Source organism: Crocuta crocuta, unplaced genomic scaffold (genome assembly GCF_008692635.1).
Source record: "Crocuta crocuta isolate KB4526 unplaced genomic scaffold, BGI_CrCroc_1.0 scaffold139, whole genome shotgun sequence".
Classification (NCBI taxonomy): domain Eukaryota; kingdom Metazoa; phylum Chordata; class Mammalia; order Carnivora; family Hyaenidae; genus Crocuta; species Crocuta crocuta.
Window position 1 is genome coordinate 10136187 of NW_027533258.1, and position 8654 is coordinate 10144840.

Consider the following 8654-nt stretch of genomic DNA (forward strand, 5'->3'; position numbering starts at 1 on the left):
CAGGCCCAAGAAACCCTTCTCCCCTCCTTTCCCTCTCCCTTCACAACACTCTTTCCAACCTCTTTCAAAGAACCCCTCACCCCTCCCAGACTTCCTCCCCGGTGTCCCGTCGCCCGCGCCCCCTCTCGCCAGGTCACCCCTCTCAGCCAGAGCCCCACCCCTCAAAGGAATCAGCCTCAGATGGAAATACCCTGCCCTGGTGCTGGGAATCTAAGGCTAAACGGGACAAAGTCCCCGTGTCCTAGCAAGGGAGAGAGCTCCCTAGCCCCCACAGGGAGAAAGGCAAGGTGGCACAGAAACTTTGAAACGGAGCCAGGGCAGGGGCGCCTGGGGGGCCCAGTCCGTTAAGCGTCCGACTTCAGCTCAGGTCATGATCTCACAGTTCGTGGGTTCGAGCCCCACGTCGGGCTCTGTGCTGACAGCTCAGAGCCTGGAGCCTGCTTCACATTCTGTCTCTGTCTCTCTCTCTCTCTCTCAAAAATAAATAAACATTTTAAACATTTTAAAAACAAATGGAGCCAGGGCAGAGAGGTGTTCATGGTGCAGGACGTCAACCCCCAGCCTAGACAGAGTCTAAAATGGGGGGGGGGGGGATTGGTGGTTGCCCAGCTCTGAACTTGGCTCCAGTGTGCTGCCCCTGAGAGGGACCTTTTGGGGAGCCTGTGGGAGATCTTGTGTGTGGGTGCAGAGCAGGAAGACAGAACTTGGGAGGCTCCTAAGCCCCATCCCATGGGACACCCCTCCCCATCACTGGCATTTAAGTGGCCTCCTTCTGGCTTAAGCCTCCTTTCCCCCGCGCGGCCTCTGTACACCACCACCTGGACTGTGACCGCAGAAGAAAGTCCAGGACTTTGCAGAAGGCTCTGAGGAGGGCCGTCCCTTTCCCTTTCCTTCAGGGGTCCCAGGGAGGAAGTCCCCAGTCTCAGGAAGGGCGTGTGAGCTGCCCCGAGTCCCTCGGAGGGAAGAGCCTACCCCATCCTGGTAAACACACAGGGCATCCCAGCACTGATGGGAAATTTTTCCTGGTTCACAAATCTGATGTGAACACCTGTCTGATGTTCTTGCCAATTCCCTTGCCCTCCAGCCAGGCCCACTCATCACACCATAATTGCTGCCTCCACATCTGTTGTTCTTGATACACTGTGGGCTCCATACGGTAGGGGCCGGCTCTGTCTCGTTCAGCCCGGTGTGCCTAGCACTCGGGACAGTGTAGACAGGTAACAGGTGCAGTGAGTATTGTTTGGGAAGACGTCTGCTCAAGTCACACTGTCATCCCTTTGTAGGTGATCTGCCTTTTTCTCCCTGTTTTTGAGATATCGTTGGTGGGGCCCCTGGGTGTCTCAGTCGGTTAAGCCTCCGACTCTTCGTTTCAGCTCAGGTCATGATCCCACAGTTCGTGAGTTTGAGCCCTGCGTCCATCAGGCTCCACACTGTTCAGAGCCTGCTTGGGAGTCTCTCTCTCTCCCTCTCTCTGCCCCTATCCTGCTTGTGCTCTTACTCTGTCTCAAAATAAATAAACTTTTCTTAAAAGTGTTAAAATTTCTATTAAAAAAAAAAGCTACTAAAAGCTATTGGGATTGTGTAGTTCTTTACAAAGTACCCAGGAATAGGTTCTTTTGTATTTATTCTCTTAGTACTTTGTATTTCCTGTATCTGTGAATTCATATCTTTCATCAGTTTGGGGAAATTCTCAGCTAGTGTCTCCTCAAATGTTATTTTTCCTCCATTCTTTGGTCCTTTGGGGACCATGGTTAGAAGTATGCTAGACCTTGGGGCGCCTGGGTGGCTTAGTCGGTTAAGCGTCCGACTTTTGCTTAGGTCATGATCTCGCGGTTCGTGGGTTCGAGCCCCGCGTCGGGCTCTGTGCTGACTGCCAGCTCAGAGCCTGGAGCCTATTTCAGAGGCTGTGTCTCCCTCTCTCTCTTACCCTCCCCTGCTCGCACTGTCTCTCTCTCTCTCTCCTAGAAATAAAAAAAAAAAAAAAAAAAAGAAGTATGCTAGACCTTTTAGGGGCACCTGGGTGACTCAGTCAGTTAAGAAACCAACTCTCGATTTCAGCTCAGGTCATGATCTCACAGTTGTGAGTTCAAGCCCCATGTCGGGCTCTGTGCTGACAGCATGGAGTCTGCTTGGGATTCTCTCTCTCCCTCTCCGCCCCTCCCCCGCTCATTCCCTCTCTCTCTCTCTCTCTCTCAAAATAAATAAACTTTTAAAAAAAGAAGAAGCATGCTAGACCTTTTCAGTCTGTCCTCCATGTCATTCTGCCTCTCTTCTGTATCTTTCAATCTTTGTATCACTGTGATGCCATCCAGGTAATCTCCTTAGGCCTGTCTTCCAGCTCACTCATTTTCTCGTTGCTTACATCTGAGGTGCTGTTTAATCCAGACACTGAAGGTTTTTTGTCATTGTTATATTCATACGAACATTACTATATTTTGTATGCTGACAGTACTTTATTGAGGTATAACTTACATTCTGTAACATGCCCAGATTTAATGGTGTGGCTCAGTACATGTCAGCCAATATACGTAAAGACTCAGATCATTTCAACGATCCCAGAAACTTGCCTCGTGCCCTTTTTCGGTCAATTCCACTTTCCAGAGATGACTGCCATTCTGATTTCTAAAACGCAAAGATCACTGTCACTTGCTCCCAACCTTGTTATCAATGGAGTCACACACTGTTTATATTTGCATTTGGCTTCTTCAACTCAACGCATTTTTGAGATGCATCTCGATGTTGCCCACGTTCTTGGAGGGAAACACATGTCTCCATGAGCTTCTTCGAGGAAGAACATGTAACACCTGATTTTTTCTCTGAATGTCGAGGGTCTTCCCAGATCTGGGTGCACTGTAGGGGTCCCCTGGGACTTGAACATGTGAGAGAAGAGCACTGGGGATATGTGAAGGCAGATGCAGCCAGAGAGGTCGGTGGAAGCCGGGCCAGGTGTTGATTGATCCTTCAGCAAGCTTTCACTGTGCCAGGTTTTGGGGACCCAAGTAAACAAGCAGACATGATCCTTGCCCTGGTTGGATTCGTTCCACAGCGCCTTGGAGAACATGGTCAGCAGCTTGGGCCTTGCCTGGGGGCTCTGATAACCACCAAAAGGTTTGAACAGAGGAGTGACAGAACCAGCCTGTCGCAGTAAGAGGCTGGGGAAAGGTGAGGGAGAAGGAGCAGGGACTTCAGGGAAGAGATTCTTTCCACTGGTTCCAGAGACAGAGGCTGGCCTTACGTAGGGCGTGGTGATGGGATGGAGAGGAGGTGAAGATAGGGGGCATTATTGACTGGGCTCCAGGCCCAGCTCCTCTGCTCCAGCGGGAAACCAGACATGGAGGCTCACCCCACCTCTGTCTTTAGCTCGGACAAATCCCAGAGAATCAGAGAGGCCTCTTTATTCCTCACCTCCTCCCTATTCATCTCTTGCTTTTGGGGTTAAGCTTCTCTCATCCCTACCTGTGTGGGAAAGCACTGCCTGACGACCCTCAGGGGCACCCCTTCTAAGCCAAGATGGGGCTCCCTGCTCAGTTGTAAACCTGGAGGCCCAGACCTGGCATCCCTCCTACTCAGCAACCTCTGCCCTGCCTTGCGGGCTTCGCATCCGAGAAGGATGAGCACATTCACACCACCGGCCAAGTTCTTCCTCACAAGGCAGGGAGCCAGAAGGGTAAGCGGAGAGGCCCCCTGGTACCCTCCCCATCTACTGCCTTGGGTTTGGGTCGGGGGTAGGGCCCAGCCCTCTGCAGAAAACACTCGTCTCCTTTTGGGAGCCATGCTTGTGCCCCCTTAGCGCCTACTCTCTTGCTCTGATCTCAGATCACTCGCCCTTTCCATCTTACCTACGCCAACCTCTCAACAAGGGAAAGCACCTCTCTCTCTTCAGAGCCTTTGGGTGGCTCTTCCCTCTGCTTGGAAGTCCTCCCACCCCTACCCCAATCTGGCTGAGCGCAGGAAGCCTATCCCTCCCTGGTCAGCTCCCTTCCCCGGAACCCCGAGATCCCTGTGCTTTCCCGTCATTGCACTCATTGCTCTTGTAGAATTTGCCAGTAACGTGTCTGTCTCCCTTGCTAGATTCCCAGCCCCGGGTAGAAAAGGACTTTATCTTGCCTGGGTAGTGCTGTGTCCCCTCTTGCCCAGTCCTGTGCCTGGCTTGTGCGATGAGTGCTCAGTAACCTTTGTTGAGCAGGTGGGAGAGACAATGTCATCTATGTAGGGTGAAGCCAAGGAGACTTTTGATGCCAGGGGCTCCTTTCCTGGTAGTGATGGGCACGGGAGTGCACAGACCCCACCGTAAGCATTTTCTGGTCAATCCATCCCTGCTTCCTCCCTGGATGGCCCCACAGGGTTGGGTGAATCCCTCCTTCTCCATCACCCCATCTCCAGGTCCCAGCCTTCCCAGTCTGCATTCGCCTCCAACCCACCACCCTGTACGTCTCTGTTGGTTTGCTTTCCAAAGTGGAAGCGCTCCTGAATCCACCCGATTCCTTCCGGGCCACAGAGGAGCTGAAGGTCTGTCTTCAAGGTCATGGTAGCTCAGACCCCACCTTGGGAGCCTGACTGCCTGTGACTCTATCACTCACCATCCTGTGAATCTGGGCAAGTTACTTCCCATTTCTGGGCCTGTTTCCTCCTCTTGGAGATGCATCTGTTAGCAGTATGTTATCTTTGGTGTCATTGGAGAACGAGCTGTGTCTCCGTGGGTGGTGGTCAATCTGCAAAGTGGCTGCCAATGAATCTCCTTCCCAGCATCAGCACTCTTGTATATGGCTCCCGCCCACAGTGACTAGGGCTCATCTGTGTAATCAGAGCGATGTTGCAGAAAGCATGGTGTGTGACTTCCGAGTGAAGCTCGTACAAGACAGCGAGGATTCTGCCCTGCTCTCTTGGACCCCTCACTCTGCGGGAGCCGAGCCACCAGGTCATGAGGATGCTCATGTAGTCCTGTGGAGAGGCTCCCCGAGCCAAGGGACCAAGGCCCCTTGCCAACAAGCCGACACCAACCTGCCAGGCATGTGAGTGAGCCGTCTCGAAAGATGAACCTACAGGGGCGCCTGGGTAACTTAGTCGGTTAAGCGTCTGACTTTCGCTTAGGTCATGATCTCGCGGTTCGTGGGTTCGAGCCCCGCGTCGGGCTCTGTGCTGACTGCCAGCTCAGAGCCTGGAGCCTGTTTCAGTCTGTGACTCCCTCTCTCTCTGACCCTCCCCTGCTCATGCTGTCTCTGTCTCTCTCTCTCTCTCCTAGAAATAAATTAAAAAAAAAAATTTAAAAAAAAAAAAAAGAAAGAAAGATGAACCTACAGCCCCAGTGAAACCTTAGACTTTCTGTGACCCTGACAGACATCTTGACAGTGGCACCCTCGCGGGAAACCACGAGCCAGAACCACCCCGTTAAACTGCTCCCGAATTTCTGATCCACAGAAACTATGAGGTGAAGTTTATTGTTTTAGACAATTAGGCTTAGGCATAATTTGTTACACAGCCTTAGCTGACTAACTGGGTCTGACACATCGCGTCTCCATATGTGTTAGCCATCCATACATCGATTTTACAGGTAGGGGGTGCCTGGGTGGCTCAGTCAGTTAAGCAGCCAACTCTTGGTTTCTACTCTGGTCATGAACTCACAGTTCATGAGTTCAAGCCCCCCACTGGGCTTTGCACTGACAGTATGGAGGCTGCTTGGGATTCTCTCTCTTTCTCTCTTTCTCAAAATAAAGACATAAACTGAAAACATTTTTTTTACAGGTAAGACGACTCAGGCTGAGGCTGGTGAGTGATGTTCTCGTGCACATAGCTTGGAGGTTACGCAGCCAGTTATGTCGTGAACTGAGGGCCCTTAAGTGCCCAGTCCTAGGCTCCTTTCTTCTGCCCGCACTGTTCCAGTTAGCGACTGCTGAGTAGTAATATCCTGTGACATAAGGGGCGCCTGGGTGGCTTAGTCGGTTAAGCGTCCGACTTTCGCTTAGGTCATGATCTCGCGGTTCGTGGGTTCGAGCCCCGCGTCGGGCTCTGTGCTGACTGCCAGCTCAGAGCCTGGAGCCTGCTTCAGTCTCTGACTCCCTCTCTCTCTGACCCTCCCCTGCTCACGCTGTCTCTCTCTCTCCTAGAAATAAATAAAAATAATTAAAAAAAAAAATCTTGTGACATAAACCAACCATTTTGATCATGCTCCTGGGCTTTGAGAATCTAGAACTCCCCCAGGACAATGTGGGGATAGATGTTCTCTGCCCTCCTGGGTCTGGGGCCGTAGTTGGAAAAACTAAGTCTGCAGGCGACCTGACAGCTGGGGGCTGTAATATGCTCCCGTGGTGGCAGTGGATGTCGCCTTTTGACCGACACCCCCCCCGGGGGGCTCTGCCCTTCACAGCATGGTGCCTGGGTCTCAGAGTGAAGGTCCCAAGAAGTAGAGGGCAGAAGTTGCCAGTTTCTCAAGGCTTTCGTCCAGGAAGTGACCCAATTCACTTCTGCCTCATTCCACCCGTCCTGGAGCCCAGGTCCGAGGGAAGGATACGGAGACCCTACCTCTTTTTTTTTTTTTTTAATTTTTGTTAATGTTTTATTTATTTCTAGGAGAGAGAGAGAGAGAGAGGAGACAGCGTGAGCAGGGGAGGGTCAGAGAGAAAGAGGGAGATACAGACTCTGAAACAGGCTCCAGGCTCCGAGCCGTCAGCACAGAGCCCCACGCGGGGCTCGAACCCACGAACCGTGAGATCATGCCCTGAGCCGAAGTTGGACGTTTAACCATCTGAGCCCCCCAGGCGCCCCCTGAGACTCTACCTCTTCATAGAGGCAGCCTTTCCAGGCTTTAGGGACGGTTGTTTACAACGCCCAGAGCCCTCGTGGCCTCTCTTATTTGCTGAGGGGCTCAGGAAAACCAGCCTTGAGGCCGTTGCCCCTCCCTGCACAGAAGAGAACACGAGCCCTGGCAGCCTCCTGTGCCACACGCTCGTGAAGAGCTCGTGTGAGGGGTGCGTGTCACAAAAGGTTCGGAAGAGAAGGGACCAGGATTGTGAGACACGCTTCCTGGTGTCACCGGGCGCCCGGCTCTGGGGAAACAAAGGCAAACCCTTAGGCAGTGACTTTAGAGGGTAGCGCATGGTCAAGAGGGATGATTTTTAAGGACCCCCCCCCCACCGCCACCTGATGCTGGCGCCACCTGAATGCTGTCTAGAGAAGGGGCTCTCTACTCTGCCTCGGGAGCCCGGAGAAGGCTTCTCGGAAGAGGTGACGTCTGAGCCAAAGGAGAAGGGCATCCCGGATGTAGGAACAAGCCCAGGCAGAGGCAAGGAGCCTCGAGAAAACAAAGTGTTTGGGTAATTAAAGGAACTCACTGGGGCTGCGGGGCGGGCAGAGCTGAGAGATGCAGCTCCAGGGACACATGGGGGCCAGGTTCCAAAAAGGATTGCAAAGGCGGGTCGCTTACTGATTAGCGGCAGGCCTGCTGCCAGGAGAGGAGGGGGTGTCCCTTCCTCTCAGCGCTGCCATTAGCCCTGAGGGAGATCACGAGGAGGAGGTGGGGTCCGGGAAGAAGGTGGGTTTGGACTTGTAGGCTCTGTGGGGCATTCAGGTGGAGGTTCCACTTACGGCCAAGGTCTGGCATCAGGACCAAAAAAGACATGGGGAGCTGCTGATGGAGAGCCTTGAATGCCAGGGTCAAGGGCCAGCTCTACTCTCTTCCACAGGCAAGAAGGGCCAGGGAAGGGTTTTAAGTAAGAGGTCGTGATGGCTAATACTTAAAGAGGGTCCATTACATGCTGGCCGCAGCACCAAGCATCGTATATGAACCTCTGTTTTTTTTGGGTTTTTTTGTTTGTTTTTTTTTTAATGTTTTATTTATTTCTAGGAGAGAGAGAGAGAGACAGCGTGAGCAGGGGAGGGTCAGAGAGAGAGGGAGTCACAGACTGAAACAGGCTCCAGGCTCTGAGCTGGCAGTCAGCACAGAGCCCGACGCGGGGCTCGAACCCACGAACCGCGAGATCACGACCTAAGCGAAAGTCGGACGCTTAACCGACTAAGCCACCCAGGCGCCCCTGAACCTCTTTGGACCTGACAGTAATCCTGGAAGGTCAATGCCATTGCATCTCACTGAAGGTAAGATATCAATTGTAATGTATCACATTATGCCCTGACATGTCTTCGAGTTAAAACGGATTCCTCAGGGCTGTTAAAATGTAAACAAACAAACAAAAAAAGCCATAGAATCCATGAAATATATGACCTGCTTTAAAAATATGGGGGGAGGGTGCCTGGGTAGCTCAGTAGGTTGGGCATCCGACTTTGAATCAGGTCATGATCTCGCAGTCTGTGAGTTCGAGCCCCGCATCGGGCTCTGTGCTGACAGCTCGGAGCCTGGAGCCTGTTGCAGATTCTGTGTCTCCTTCTCTCTGTGTCCCTCCCTTGCTCACTCTCTCAAAAACAAACTTTAAAAAATGTTAAAAACATATAAAAAATAAAATATGAGGGGGGCGCCTGGGTGGCTCAGTNCCTGGGGGCCGCAGGACAGGAGTAGGGGACACAGAGGACAGAGGTCCTTCGAGAATGGGCAGGACTGGCCGACCCACTGAGCGTTGGGTGTGAAAACAGGGACAGCTCCAACACGCTGCGGCGGGAGGGAGGGCACAGCACAGGCAGGTGCGAGGCAGCTACTGCAGACTTGG